Source organism: Myiozetetes cayanensis, unplaced genomic scaffold, assembly GCF_022539395.1.
Source record: "Myiozetetes cayanensis isolate MyiCay16 unplaced genomic scaffold, myiCay2020 scf35, whole genome shotgun sequence".
NCBI classification, from domain to species: Eukaryota; Metazoa; Chordata; class Aves; order Passeriformes; family Tyrannidae; genus Myiozetetes; species Myiozetetes cayanensis.
In genome coordinates, this window is record NW_026087577.1 from 1506342 (window position 1) to 1522453 (window position 16112).

Sequence of the window (16112 nt, forward strand, 5' to 3'; positions counted from 1 at the left end):
ACCCCCGGGGGGCTCCGGCACCGTCAGCGCTGGGTCAGCAGAGCCGGCCCCGCGCCCGGGGCAGCGCAGGGGGCGGGCATCGCTTGGCGGGGTGAAACCCCCCCGGAGGAGGGGAGATGCCCCCTCCCTGCCCGCTGTGCGCGCAGAGGACCCTGGACAGTTTGCTCTCGCCTTACCACGTCGTGCTGCCACCGCTCGGGTTTGAACTGCGCCTTCAGAGCGCTTCGAAGACGTAAAAATATCGAGGAAAAACCGGCCTAATTGCGTTAATTAACCCCAACACGCAACTCCCGGCGTGGTTACCCGGGGGTGGAGGGAGGGAGAGGGAAACACGGAGAATTTGGTCTTTAGAAAAGAAAACCAGTCCTTGGAACTCTAAAAAAAAACCCCCCACAAAAAAAACCCAAAAAAACCACCCAAACAAAAAAACTCCTTAATTCAGGCAGAAGTATCAAAATGCGCGTCTAAAGCAGAATAAATGAAGAAATCAGGGTGTGTGGCAGCGAAACGCACCTGAATTATTTGCATAAACGTGAATGTACAGGAAACGCATATCACACGTATATGTAGGCACGCATTTATAAAGGCACGTACTACTCTTTTTTATTATTATTTTTGCGCGCGGTTATATATATAAAATACATATATGCACGTGCAGATATTTAGCGTTATTTTACCTCTTATCATATGCGATGTTTGTGTCGGTGAGTTTCTGTATACCCGGCTCCGTGTCTGCACGTACACATTCGATATAGCCCTGGCTGTTTGTGGAGATAAATATATACTCAGATAAAGGTGTATATACGCACATAATACATGCAAATATCTATGTTCATGGCTATATTTTGATACAGGTTAAACGCGATGCCTATAACTCCAAACGCGCTTTCGTTTGTGCTTAAATCCGTGTATTTGTACACACGTTTTTCCTCCTACTAATCCAGAATTATAGCGAAACACTTCGTAGCATGTGCTGAGATAATCCCCGTGTAACACTGAATGATCTTGGTTAATATTAAGGAGCGTCCTCATCCTTTTCAGCAGAATAAATGGGGTGAAATTAAATGTACTCGAACCTGCGTTTTTCTCTGCTCTTTTCGGCTTATTTACGGCTCGGGGAAGCGCCAACTCCACCTACACAATTTCTTTGTTTAATATCTCGGCGTTTCAAGGCAGCGGAGGGTCGGTTCGCAGAGTCCCCGTGGAATTTAAACCTACCTGAAACCCCCAAAAAAACCACCCTCTTAAAAGGAGAATAAACTCCCAAACACGGTTACCACGACCAAAGATTTGCCTTTTTTCCCCTGCATTTTCACTCTTTTCGAAATTCGAAGCTTTAAGCCGGGCTTTACCCTAAATAATGAAAATTTTAAATCTTTTTTTGTTTAATAAAATGTTTATTCAATATTTCAGCCTTGGTGAGGCTCTGGCTCCCAGTAAGTTCCCGACGGGGATTGGAGCAGATCCCGCGCATTATCCCTTGGGTTTTTTCCCTTTTCCCCCCAGTTTTCCCCAGATATTTTCTCCCTGAGCTTTGCAGAGGTGCCGAAGCCTTCTCCTCGTGACGTCACGTGTGACGTCAGAAGCGAAGGGGAGAACATCCAATGGCGAGCACTTTTAGCGGTGACGTAAGCACTGGAGGCGGAACATACGCGAGAAACCCCGCCCCCCAGCGGGGAGAAGTCGGGGCTGCGCGAAACCTCCGCGACCCCCGACGGCACAAAAAAATTCTCTAAAAAAGGGAGGAAAAGGGGCGATCTGGGCGCTGGGAGGGCAGATGCGCGCAAGGGCCCGCATGTGTGGACCCAACGCGGGCTCTCGGCTCCTGTGCCCGCCTGGAACAGCCCCGGGCAGCGGGGAAGGGCCCCCGGCAGCTGCAGCTCTTCCCATCCTCATCCTGCTCTGGTTTCCTCAGCTTTGCTGAATTCCTCAGCTTTGAGACAATCCGGGGTTGTTTTCTTAATTTCCAGCCCTCAGTGGCGGCAGCACCAGCAACCCGCTGTTCCCTCCGCGGTTGGGAGTGTCAGTCTGGCTTTCCCGATAAATGCAAAGATCAAAATCCGCTTATTTTCCCCGCTGTGCTGCCAATAATGGACTTTCTCACCCCGATTTCTGTGTGTTTGTACACACAGCAAATCAGAAGCAGCGTTACCCGACAGGAGGAAAACCCTCGGATGTCCCCCAAAGAAAGGCAAATAAGCCAATAAAATAAAATAAATCCGGTTGGATTTACGGGTTTGGAAAGGGACGCTCCTCCCAAACCCTCCCCCCATGGGACATCAAGGGTTAATCCTTTTAGTGAGACATTTCTTTTCCCCATCCTTTTTCCCCCCCTCCATCTGGAGATCTTTCCCCGATGTCCCCAAACCCACCCGGGAACGGCTGCAAACCCCCAGACACCCCCAGCCCACTCGGGATCCTCACCCAGTGGGAAACTGGGCTGCACTGGGAGAGACACGACACCCTCGCCCCCAACCCCTGTCCTGGGCTCCAGCCCCGAATCCGAAGCGGAAAATGCAGATGGGAAGGGGAGGAGGAGAGTCTCGGGGAGAGCTGTAAAACCTTTACACGGCGGCCTCAGCAAAGGGCGAGAAAGGCCCGACATCCTCGTAAAACGCCGGGAAGGAGCCGCTGCCGGGGGGCGCCGGGCCAGGTGAAGGTTCCCCCCCTCCCTTTGCCGTTGAACTTGAAACTCAGAAAATCTGGGCCAGAGCAGCCCCAAAACCTGGGACAGAGCAATCCTGGGAGGTCCCGGCTGGGGAGGGGGATTGGGGGCTCTGGGATGGTGTCAGTAAGAAAACTGTGTTTAAAACAAGTAAGAATATTGTGTTTAAAACAGAATCTCATCTTCTCTCTTCTCTTCTCTTCTCTTCTCTTCTCTTCTCTTCTCTTCTCTTCTCTTCTCTTCTCTTCTCTTCTCTTCTCTTCTCTTCTCTTCTCTTCTCTTCTCTTCTCTTCTCTTCTCTTCTCTTTCTCTTCTCTTCTCTTTCTCTTCTCTTCTCTTTTCTCCCATCTCCTCTCTCCTTCTCCCTTTCTCCTTCTCCCTCTCTCCTTCTCCCTCTCTCCTTTTCCCTCTCTCCCTCTCCCTCTTTCCCTTTTCCTCTGTCTCCCTTTCTCCCTCTCTCTCCCTCCCTCTCCTTTGTTTTTTTTTCCCCCTAAACCAAATTGAAAGGTCCCCAAAATGCACCTACAAGCTCCAGAAAGGCAGAAACAGGCGCGGTGGGAACACCTCTCCCAGCCCTTCCTTCCCGCCACCCCCCTTTCCCAGCCTTTGACTCCTTTCTTTTGTTCAAGTTCATGCCCACTGCACAAAGTGTCTGGGATGCTTTTTTTCCCCCCTTCTTTTCCTCCCCTTTCCCCTTCAAAGGATTTTGTCATTGAACTTGAGCCCACGTTGTAAACATTCTTGGGTCTTACAAGCATCTTGACGGGATGTCATTAACGGGGACCTCAGACTGCTCTGTCTTGCCCTGCTTCTCCCTCAGCACAATCAAAGGTACCTTTTTTACGTCCTCGCTCCATTTGCTTCTCAATTTGAGCCCCAAAATAAGATACAACATTTCATTTTATACATTAATCAGGGAACTCTACCTTTCTCCCTCTCTTTCCCTTCGAATTTTTTATTACTGTTATTTTTTCAAGCTCTGAAACGACGTGAACTCTTTAGTGCATGAGCCACTCTACGTCACCTTGTAATTTTAGACCTGTAAAGAAAATAGGAAAACTCCTCGTTGTAGTTGCATCCAATAAATTTAAAATTAAATTCACTCCTCTGAAACCCTGTCAGAGTAAAGCCTCCTCGATGTATCAGTGTTACACTCTGCACAAAAGGCAAAACAGAACTAATTTTCCACCGGAATCAGTGTTTTCTGTCTGCTAGATGACTTAATTGCTTTTCATAAAATCAAAGATTTCTTTTTTTTCAAAAAAAAAAAAATTAAACAGGTTTATTGTTTGCAGCAGCCTCGCCATTGATGGGTCTCACTCCACTCTGGAAGTGCCACGGGGATAAAACATTCCCCAAACCACAACTAAAGCGCTTTTTCGGTGGGGTTTTTTTGCTCCGATCCACAGAATAAAGTGTCCAAGTGAGAAATATTTCAATTTTCCGAGCGGAAATTTAATACAGTCCTGGTGTTCTGGTGGGGTTTCGTTCATTCCCACCCAAACCCATTTCATTCCTGCTGCAGGGAACCGTGTGCTGAATGTTAATGTCCGCTGGAAGACTGGGAAATATCCGCATTATAGATCCGGCCGCGATTTTCTGTTGCAACCAAAGAGCCGGAGAAAAAGGGGATCTTTTCAACTCCCTTCAAGCCCCGTTTTGTCTTTATTCTGACGAATAAACACTTTGGGTTTGTTTTGGTTTTTTTTTTTTTCTTTTTCTTTAAAGGATGATAAACGAAGCCCGGAAAGCCGAGGCTGCCCGTTCGCATTTCCCCTCATCCCTCAGCCTCCATCCCCCTCCTCGGCGTCAATTTGAGCCTAAAAAAACTGCAAGGAAGAGGCGAAATGAGAGGGAAAACCCCGATGTGTTTTCGATCCCGCCACCGTCACCCCACGGGAGATGCCGCACCCGACCCACCGGGAGCGGCAGGAGGGAAAAAAATACTCTAAAACCACAATTTTACCTAAAAATAGAAACCTTGCCAGTGTCTCCTGTGTCCTTCAGCAATTTGAAGCCCGACAGAATTTTTGCAGTGACTGTTGTTGTTTGGGTTTTTTTCCTACTAAGCACCCAAGGCTAATTAAAAAATTATTATTAAGAATTATTTTATTTGGGGATACATCCCCTTAGTAATGAATGAAATCTTTCAGTGGCCACAGGAACGGGACTGCCTACTGAAGAAAAATGTGGAAATCAGTACTTTGGTTATTATGAGATTATGGGGATTTTAGCACGGAGAAGGGGAAGAAAATCAAGGTGGTGTTTGTCTTGGCTTGCCTAAAACCAGGCAGTTTGCAGGACCCTGTGGGATTTGGGGCTGCCAGGGTTGTCCTGCAGCTCCACACGGAGCCACAACAGTCACGATATCTGTGGGTATAAATGACTGAGGTCGCTGGGATGGTCATTGTCACCTGAAGAGTAGCAGAGGAGGGAGAGGAAAATGTTTCTGGCTTGGAAAATCCCATCAGAAAAAGACCAGCTGGAAGAAAAAAGAAAAAAAAAAAAAAAGGAAAAAAATTTAGCTGTATGCCTTCATCTTGCCTCTCCCATCCCGAATTAATGAAGTGATATAAAAGAAATTCCCTTTTTTTTAGGTGGCACCTGCACACACATTCCCATCCACACACCAAGCCAGGAGCACACCTTTCACAGAGATTATCAGCAAGATTTCCTTTCCCAGAAAAATAACACAACAGCTTCTTCTTTTCTTCTTTCTTTTCTTACATATTTCGGGTTTGAGCAGTTTAACCCCTGAGGCAAGAGAGCCTGGAGGTGGAAGGTAACTAAATTGGGTTAGATGGCATTTACCCTGAGTGAGGGGGCTCAGTCTGTGCTGGGAGCTCCAGGAGCAACAGCTGCCAGCTTTTCCCGGGGCAGAAGATCTCAGTTCTTCCCTGTGAGGGGCTGGGATGGATTTCCCAGAGAAGCTGTGGCTGCCCCATCCCTGGGAGTGTCCAAGGCCAGGTTGGAGCAACCTGGGCTAGTGGAAGGTGTCCCTGAGGATCTTTGAGGTTCCTTCCAACCCAAACCACTCCAAGGCTCTCTGTGATTCTAAATATTCCCTCCAAAGCCAGAGCTGTGTGGGGTGCAGCACATTTGGCCTTGCTGAGCACACACAGCCCTGAGGGTGAGGGTGACCCTTTCCTTCCCTCTGCCACCCCAGTGCAGCACCTCAGCCCACCTCTCTCTTCATTTCCCAGGCTTCCACTGACGTAAATCAATAGCAATTCCCCTAAAATGCATCAGGGAAATTGTGCAGACCTCTCCTTCATTAAAGTTCAAAGCCATCTCCTCAGGTCCAGAGCGGAGGGACCATTCCATGGACATTTGTGGGGGTTGAAGCAGCACCTTCCTACAACCTGAGCTGTCCCTTTGTGTCCCTTCCTTCTGGCTTCTCTTTGTCCCTCTGCCAACACTGCTGAGACACCAGCCTGCTGCTGGAGCTGGGGATGGAGCTGCTGCTTCAGAGCTTCCCTTTCCATGAATTCCCCGTCTCTCCTCTCCGCCTGTCCCGGGCAGGCCTTTCAAGCCGATGTCTTTCAGATGGAGCAGAGATCCGTGAGCTGAAGCGCTGTGTGCTCTCTTGTTCCTTCAGATGTGCCCCCACAGACGCTCCCTGGGGGCCTGTGAACGTGGGGCTGGGCCAGACAGTTGAGAAAGAAGTAGGAATTCACGACTTGTTCTCTTTATCCGCCGGGAAATTCTGCCTCGGTGGAAGAAGAGGAATTTGGTCGTGGCTTTTGGGCATCTGGAAAGGAGGAACTGAGGTAAACAGGAACAGATTAAACCCGTGGAGGTCAGTGAGTGTTTGTTGGGGGTGTGCTGGGACCTGCCACACGTGAACCAGCTCTGTGCAGAGCACTCAGCCAGTCCAGCACCCGCAGTGCTGCGGGGTCCACGGCTCCTTCTGTGCTGGGAATCCCCAAGCTCTGTCCGTCCTTCCTTCCCCTCCTTCCTCCCACATTCATTTCCTCCCATTTTCTGGGTGCTCATTTTTTCTAACCCTGGTGAACAGTGGTCAGTCCCAAATATTTCCTCACCTCTGGATTTGAAACAGGCGGTGGCAGACACGTGTGTGCAGGTCCTCCAGCAGCTCCAGAGCTGGAGCTGGGCCGCCCAGGGGACCATCTACTCTTGCAGAAACACAGATCAGCTGGTAAATCAAATACCTTTCCCATCTCATCACTTCTCCCCTCTGCTGTTCCTCAGGAGTCTGCCTGAACTCTTGGATGCTGAGAATATCCAAGTTTCTGATTCAGAACCCACAGGTTTTTGGCTGAGTGATAATTCTGAGAGGTTTTTAACCCACCTCCCCACCTTCAGCTATATGTAAAAAACAGCCATAGGGAGTTTAATCATTAGAAACAATATGTAAACTGATGTGCTTGATTAAATTTAACAGTGTGTGTAAAGCCATAAAGGCCAGAGCTGAGCTCGAAGAGACAGGCAGGTGCTTCTTGTTAAAATTCCTCTGCTGAATTACATGGCAGGTTGGGGTGAGTTTCCTGTCATTTGAAGGCTCACCCTTTTAGCAACGACCACCTATCTCCCCCAAGATTATCAAATAGCTGTTCAGTCTCTGTGTTTCTTGAAAATACTTCTGAATATTGTGATTTTTAAATACATCAGCCCTTCCCAGAGCTCACGTTATGTTTCTGAGAAGAGATCCTTATAGAGATGTTCCTGGACAATGACTTTGCTCTGATTTTTCCCTCCAAGAATTCAGGCACCAGAGGAGATATTTTTTCAGGTTCTTCAGTGTATTTATGTGCATGTAGGTATTTATTCTTCATTTTTGAAGAATATGGAGATACAGATATGTATATAATTATATTATTATATTATGTATATGTAGGTATATATTCTTCATTTTTGGAGAACCCACAGGAATAATTTTCCCATCTCCAGATTTTCACAGCAGTGTGTTAACCCAGCCCTGGGTCTTTCCTTCCCCACCAACATTAAAAGGAAAAGTGCTTTTGTGTGAGCTGGGAAGGGAGCACTGAGGTGTTTCAGCTCCTCAGACGAGGTTTGCACGAGCAAAGGAAGGTCAGTGGTGCTTTTATGGGAACCCCTGGTTAATGTGTGTTACCTTGTCTGATAAAACCCCTTGTTTTTCTATTCCCATTCTTCGTGAACTCCCTCACTCAGCCCTGAGTGCCCCATAATTTAGGAGGGTTTTCAAGGAAACATCGAGGTTTGTTCACAGCAAATGTGCCCCAGGTTCAGAGTGTGGAACAGACCAAAGAACCGGCATCTAAATAAATGTTTGCATAAAAATCACACACCTTAAGCTTTATGGTCCCTTCTGGCTCTGTCTGCAGTCTGGGCAGGCTCTGCAGGCTGGGGGGGGTTGTGGACACCCTGCACAGCCCATTGCAGGGAGGGGAAGCCCAGACTGTCCTCTTGCCACCCAGATGGGCAGGCTGTGCTCCACCAGCAGCTCCACTGGCAGCAGAGGAGGCCCCCAGGGCTGGGAATCTCAGCTGAGATCTCCAGGCTGGGTTTGGCTGCGCTGTGGACACCTGAGAATTGCAGTTCTCCCAACCCATCCGCACAGAGCTCTCCGTGCCCCCAGCAGAGCCCCCACCACCGTGAATCGCTGTTTTTCAGCACAAACCACTGAACCACCCTCAGGTTTGTTCCTTCTCACTTCCCACTTGCTCTTTTTGTGCTGCTGAATCCAACAGTGAGGTGATTGGGACACCAGCCACCCAGTTTCCTGTCCCTCTCCCAGGTCCCCCATCATCACCAGTCCATAGAGGATGTGAAATCTGGAATGAGATTCCAGGGCTCGCAGCCTCCATTCCTGCTGATGCAGCTCTATTTATTGCCAGTCCCATGTCCTTTCTTGGAGTGCTTTTGGCAGTCTTTTCCTCCATCTGTGCTCAACCATCACTCAGGCACATTCCACTAAACCTTAGGACTACACAGACACATGAAACAATGGAATACGTATGGAGCAGAACTGGAAATGCACTGAAAGCTTTGGAATCTGTCATAGTCCCATTGCCATTACCTCTGTCTGTGCTCCACGTCTTAATATTCCATGAAGAGGTAAAATACTGAATTGGGAAATCTCATTAATAAAATAATCTGAGGTTTTGAATGTGGCTGTAGCTATCCTTTATGAAAATACTTCCCAGAATCAAGTTCCTCCTCTTCCCCACACAAGTTTCAGAGGAAAAGAGGAACATTCAGGACTTGGATTTCTCCAAGACTAAAATAAATGTTGGCTTGTGTCTGCTCCCAGCAGGAATTCAAAGCCCAAGACTGAGCACTTTAAATAAAAATCCCAAGATTTGGTTTGCATTTGGTTTATGGCTTCTGCTGTAAAGGAATTAATGTATTTCAGAAGACCCAAGAGCCTGGTGGTTGGATACTGTCCCGGGACTTGAGAGGCTTGAGTGGAACTTCTGGCTTTACCATCATCTCTGATTTTATTTCCACCTCTCCCAGCCATTGTAAACCATGCAGAGGTCTCTGTGGAACTTTGTTGTATGAGGGCCAATGTCATTTATAGTCTAAATTGCAAAGAAATCCTCCTAAAGCTGCCCAGAATCCCAGAATCTGCCTTGTTTGGCAGCAGCAGGCATGAAGCAATGTGGAACATGGCAAAGCTGCGGGGTCATCCAGCCTGGAGGAGGGCAGGGTTCAGGAAAAGGCTGCAGAGATGCTTTGGAACAGGAGGAATTCCTGTCACACTGGTTGGAGCTCGAAGAACGGCTCCACCAGGGACCAGGCACCGAGAGCCTCGAGGCCTGGCCACCTCAGAGGGCTGCTCTCCCCCAAAATATAACCCTCTGTTAGCTGTTCCCTTTCACCAGCCCCAAAATCCAGCTTTCTCAAATGCCCTCTCAAACTCTGAGAGGAAAAGGGCCACCTGAGAGTGGCTGTTCCTGGCTCGCTGGGATGGCACAGCAGGGTCAGCAGAGCCTGAGCACAAAAACCCTCAGCAAAACCCTGCAGGAGAACACCACTGATTCAACAAGCGGAATTTCTGGACAGAAACTCTGAGAAAAGCACTTTATTCCCACCTCTGCTGCAGGAATTAGGGCAGGGCTGGCTCTGGCTTTGCTCCCTGCAGCCCCTGCTCTCGGCAGACCCTCATCACCAGTGCTGAGGGGGCAGAGTTGCTGGGCACGGGTCTGACATCCCCAACTTCAGCTCCCCGGGGCTCCACATCTGCCCTGCTATGGCTGGCCACCTGCAAGAGCAGGCTTGCATGGCAAGGAGGAGAAATTAATTGAGAATTAGGGCTCTCTGTTCAGCCAGATTGGTTACTTTTGGTGGGGGGTTTTTTGTGGTTTTTGGTTTTTTATTTCCTCCTGTGTCCCTGTTTGGTCTTTAAAAATCACCACAATCAGCGGGAATTACCACTTTTCCTCCTTATTTTTCTTTCTCTCCCTTTTTTTATTAATTTTTTTCCACTTCTTCTTTTACTTCAAATATCAAATGCAAGCAGGACAAGAAGTGAGATGCCAAAATTCCCAGAGGCAATTTGTGGGCACTGGTTTCTCTTCTCTCTCCCCTTCTGTCCGAGCATTTCTCACCCTCATTACTCACTTCCCCTTTGAACCCCTCAGGAGAGAATTCTCTGGGCACTTCTAGATGGAGCCCCAGGATGATTTGGAGGGTGCTGAGTCCACCCAAGCCCCCCCGCAAAGATCCCCTCCCGTGCTCTGGGTGGGGGCCCTTTTTCCCCCCTCGGGAAGTGTAATTCCACCCAATAATGCTTTGGATACAAATCAGGATCCCTGATCCCCCTAAAACCGGGGAGGGGTTCACAGCACCAGGGCAACCCCATTAGCGAGCAGGGGGTCGTCTGGTGGGGAGCTGGGTTTGATCCCCAGGGATAAAACTGCCGAGAACCGAGGGGCTGCAAACGAGAACCCTTCCCTGCCGGGCCCCCCCTGCCTCCCCCCCGCCGCGGTTCAATTTGCTCCGTGCCAGGGGAGGGGAAATTTATCGCCGCCAGAACAAGAGCACTTTTTTTTTTTGGAGACAAACTCGGCCTAAGTGACATTCTCAGACTTTGTCGTCTCAAGTCCCCTCCGGGAAAGGCCACCGAGACGTTTTACAGTAAATCCCGGTGCTTCGGTTTCCAACGGGACGGATCGTAAATCCACAGCCCACCCTCCCCCTCCCGCACAGGAGAGGGAAAACGGGGGAACTTTTTCCGCGAAAGGAGACGGGGAGAGGGAAAAGGATTGGGGATGATCGGTTAATAAATTAAATAGTGACCCCCCTCCCCAGGCTCGAGGAGCTCAAGGCCGGGATCGATATCCTGGGTAATCCCGGGAAATCACGGGTTTGGGTGTTTTCCCCGGCCAAGAAGGTCCAGTCGAGGGGCCTGAGACAGCGGCTGCCCCGTCCAGGCTCCTCACCCACGGTCTGCAGGGAAAATTATTGGGAATAAAACTCCCGGGAACGACGGAAAGGTTTGGGGGGCAGCCCCGGCGGTACCACCTTCTTGCCTCAAGGACAGGAGTTTGAGGTGGGGGTCACCCAGCAGCAGGGGGGTGCGACCGAACCTTCTCCCACCACTGAAACCCCCTGGAATTGTGGTTGCGGACGTTCAGAAGTACAAAAACTACTCCATTTTATTTTCTTGTCAAAGAAAAGAAACTAATAAAGGCAGCGGGGAAAACCCGAACCCTTCTTTTACATCATTGAAACTAGCAGACTGTGCCGATTTTAATTAATTTTGCATAACGACATCTCTCCAGTATTTAACCCCATCCCAAAACCACGCAACCTAAAGCCCCACTTCGCATTTTGATGGGAAATCCTTAAAATCAGTGTGGCCCTTCTGCCACCGCCCGTTTGCAAAAGCTCTGTAAAAACCTTTCTATTTGTGTTATTTTCGTTTCCTTTGTTCATTTTTTTTTTTTACGTGAACACACAGCAAATAATAAGGAGGTATTTTAAAAATAATATCGGTGCTATATATCTGCGTTCTGTTGGGAGGAACGACTGCACAAAATGCAAATTTCAACCTCGAAAACATCCCTGTAAAAATATTCGCACTCGTATCCACCATTTTCCCGTCGAAAATTTGCACTAATCCCCACCTACAGCCACTGCTGCTCTACCCGAATCCGAAATAAATCTCTGCCTAGATCCAGACACCGAGATTTTTAGGCTACAATTTATTATTTGTCTCTATTTGCAGTTACACTTCCCGCCGGGTCAATTAAATTATCCATACCGGATTCCCTGCGTGTGTGTGAGGCTTCTCTTTGTTCGCTGCCCGGCTGAAGAAGAGCAAAGCGAAGCGGATGCAAACAGTTAAATAACAATGGAAAGTTATAAGCGAAGAGAAAGAAGATCCCGCAGCCCCGAATTCCTCGTGGAAAAGCGGAGAAACGATCCCTTTGGCCGGCGCTGCGGGAAAGGTAAAGAGGAGCTGAATTCTCCTCACTCCGCTTTGCATCCTCCCCGAGTTCTGTTTTGAGCAGAGTCGTGGCTGTAGCTGCGCGACATAAAACAAACCAAATCCAAACCCGACGTTTGTTCTTTGCACAAACCCGCTGCTTATTCGGTGATTTTCCATCTGTTTGGCTTGCGAACAAAGACGCTTGCGATTTTTCAGATTTTTTTTGGCTGCAAGAAAATACATTTTAAAGGCGGCAGAGGGACGCGGAGCCGCTTGTGCCGCTCACGCAGGGTCTTCCCAGGCAATAACTCCCTCCTGCACATTTGCAGACGCACCTGAAGAGCTTGTAGAAAGCACAAATACATCACAGCACTCTGACACCTTTGTTTTACTCCTTATCCTCCAGATTTCCCCCTCCTCTGCCGGATGAGTTATTCTTTCCCTCCCTTTGCGTTAAATATTGCTGACGGCGTTTGAATAACTGTTATTATTATTCATTTTATTTTGCTTTTGTAATTCGAGCTGGTGGCATTACTTTACTCCTGATTTTTAATTTGTGCTTCACAGGAACTTCACGCGGCTACAAAGAAATAAAGGCAAGAGAGAAAAGCAAAGTACCAGCCCCAAAACTGCACTTTTGTAGTATCTGTTTTGCTTCTGGAGATCGCGGTGGGACACAGGGCAGGGAGGATTGCGGATTATGAGGATTCACAACCATCACGCTCCTCATACCCATCCTTAGCGTTTGCTGCCCGTCACAAAGAGGGGACAGTCAGCCCCTCACTGCGGACTCGTTTCGAGGGGTGGAATTGGAAAATTAGAAGCCCCAAAGCTCATGAGAAGGGAGAATCCAAGGCGGGCTTGGTGGGATCTGGAGGAGCTTTGCTGTTGTCCAGCTCAGTCAGATCTGGGGATGTCACTACCCAGACGGGATGATTGTTATGTATATATATAAATATAAAAATATAAATATAAAAATACAGCATGGGGAGACAGGTTGGGGCCGGGGGGTTTCCCTGCCCGAGCCGCCCCGCCGGGGTTGGGGAGGGGGGTGCGGAGCTCTCCGCGGTGCTGCCGGCCCCGGGTTCAAGCGCAGCCCCCGGGGCTCGGGAGGGTCCCAGCGAGCCCGGTGCCCGCTTGGGTGGGACCCCCGGGCTGGCAGTCCCTGCTGGCCCCGGGCTCGGCTCTGCCTTGTGGAGGGGGCGGGTTCTGCTCCGCGGGTGCCCAGGGATGTCCCTGCAGGAACACCGAGAGCGCCTGATGGTCCCGCGTGCCTGCGCATCCCCGGAGGTTTTTCTGGGTAATTAGGGAAAAGTAACATTTATTATCTGTGTTCTGTCACTGCGGGTATGGAGCGGGACATGGCTTGCTTATCATTTTCCCTGTGATCTTTCTCCTCAAAGGAAAGAGACCCATCTGTCGGGCAGAGCAAAGCTGCTCGACTTTAATCCATAAATGTTCCCGTTCAAGGGGTGCAACCTTTGACAGAACATAGTTCGAGTCTTTGAAGGGCACAGTTGTGCAACTGGCATTAAATGGCCCGATTGAATCTTTCACTAACCAACCACACACGCTCTTGCTTTGGGCAAAGGTTTTCTCTGTGCAAATATGATCTTGTCCATTTGCTGGGAAATTTATTGCCTTTCGAATCATGTGAGTTCCACGCTATCTGCCGACTTAAAAGCTTAAACAGCATGGATTCATCTTCTGCGTGCCCACGTTTCATTAAGGTGCCTCATAAATTCATTCTGACTTTCATTAGTTTGCCTTTGCTTCCGTGTTACACTCGTTTCTGTCCTTTCAAAGCATCTCAGTTTGAGTTTCCCTTTAAGCTCTGCCCCTCTGAGCTGGAGACACGATGTTTGTTCTGGTGTGTGTTGAACTGGAGTCATTTCTGCAGGCTGGGCACCTGTCATCTGAGGGGACCCCCCGAAATCTTCTGGAAATGTTGGCCCCGCGCTTTTTTCAGGTCGACATTTCATCCTCTGGCAGACTCCGCTCCTTGCCTCTGTTCCCTGGCTGTGTGAGGAGCCAAAGCCGGGCAGGGAGGGCAGGACTCCTGCGGCCGCTCCTGCCTCCCGCTCCCTCCCGGCACGTTTGGAGAGCAGGCTCGGCATCCAAAGGCCGGCAGCAGAAGGGGAAGTGAGGACAGGCTGGGGCTGGTCTGGAATCCACTGATCAGCTGCTCCTGGGAGCAGTCTGATGGGATCAGAGGTCAGTGAAGGCATTCTGCAAGGAAAGGAGGAGGTGAGGGCTGGAAGAAGGAAGGTCGGAGTCCCAGGTTCAGTTTTACCTTGTTCCACCCAGCATCAGGAATCTCCCACCACTCTTAGACCCCAAATCCATTCTTTTTGTTCCTTCAAATACAGAATCACTGAAAATGTGTAACACAAATCTTAGCTGTGAACTAAACCCACTGTGTCTTGTCCTGTCCACCATGAAATTAAAGACCACAACACACACCACTTTCACCTATTGTTTAGGCAGTGCTCTGAAATCTATCTTCAGGCTTTACTTCTTCAGAAACTGAAGTATTTAAATATCTGCAAGGTCTCATTGCATTTGTACAGGAAAGGAGAAGTTGCTGTGCAGCTTGCAGGGATTCACTGCTCAGTGTTTGTGAAGGGGTCGAATGGGGGGGAAAATAAAGAGCCACTGGAATTGCTTTTTTTCTCCTGCTTTGCAATCAGTTTGCAGGTCCCCTGTAGGATTTGGCCTCACACAGCTATGGCAGGGCAATAATTTTTATTGATAATGATGGTAAAATTAGGTGCATATGGATTGTATTGTTATAATATGACCGGGTTCTATTGTTATGATTCTCTTTTATTTTTTAAAGAATTGTTATATATGACTATGAAAGGGAAGTTTAAATTAGAAAACTGTTCTGGACATTGGATTTATTGCATTGCATAAAACTCTCATCAACCTGCTTGATCTGCTTTTTTCCTCTTTACAGCCTTCTGGGTGATGGCTAAGATGGGACTTTGCCCAGACTCTGCACCTCGCAGAAGGAAAGTCCCTGCTGATGGTTATCACTGGTTTGTAGACTTTAAGGAGTTAACTCCAGACCTTGCTCTGGCTCCATTTCTGGTGAGTGGATTTTATGGGCTCCTTTTAACTCCCAGCACAGATTTGACACTCTGGCCTTTCGTAATAATCCTCTCACTCATGTTGTTTCTTCTGGAAACTTCTCCTGCTCAGCTTGTGCCAAAAAGCTCCACATTCCACTTCTCCCAGGCCTGAGTGGTTTTTTTTTCCTCATTCCTGCTTTTTTTTTTTTCCCTGTAGTTAAGAGTTAGCAAGGGACAGGATGGTTCAAGGACTGCTGTAACAAGGGTTTGTTCATCTATTTTCCAGATCTTCCTTCGTTTCCCCCACACCCCCTCCCCAGGACTCAGTGGCCTGGTGGGATGCACTTCCCTTCCAATATTTGCACCTCAGGTTTTCCAAAGCTTCTCCCTGGAATTAGTTAGGGAATCACTGAGGTGATGAGCTGCCCTCCTTGGGAGGGTTGTACCTTTACTCAGGAGCATTTTGACCCCCTTTCCTGTCCCCACCTTCCCCCTCCTGCCAGCTCCTGGACACCCCCAAGTGCTTCACTGGCACACAGGGGACACCTCTCACATGCACAGTAAAACGTGTCTGAAGGACTGGCTTGGATCTTCACCGCCCTCTTAGGAAAGAGGACATCTGAAAAAAATTAGGTTTAATTCCTGGCTTCTGCAATGGGGCATCTTGCAAAATGTTACAGTTTCAGGAGCCTTATTTTGCAGATGGGGAGGCTGAGATGCAGAGAAGAGGCTGAATTGCTGCTCAGCGGTAGAGAATTAAACTTGGAATTAACTTTCACCAGGGTTTTGCTCACCAGGCTGCCTGCTCAGGGCAGAGTCTATTTGCTGGTGTGAGAGTGTGTGGCATAAATAAACAGTGTGTGTGCTGAAAATCGAGTATTTGGAGGAGGCTGAGAGAAAGAGACCTGTAGAGCTGCTTGTTTTACCCCCCATACAACTGAATCGCCTGTCTGGGGGTTAAAAAGAAAGATTAAAGAAGATAAATGCCACA

At 48.8% G+C, this 16112-nt stretch overlaps 1 protein-coding gene across 1 annotated transcript in view; it reads right to left on the minus strand.

Moving 5' to 3' along the window:
- The window catches only part of SNX11 (sorting nexin 11), a 393545-nt gene that overhangs the window by 74606 nt on the left and 302827 nt on the right, over positions 1-16112 (minus strand). The gene's annotated exons all lie outside the window — the stretch shown is intronic.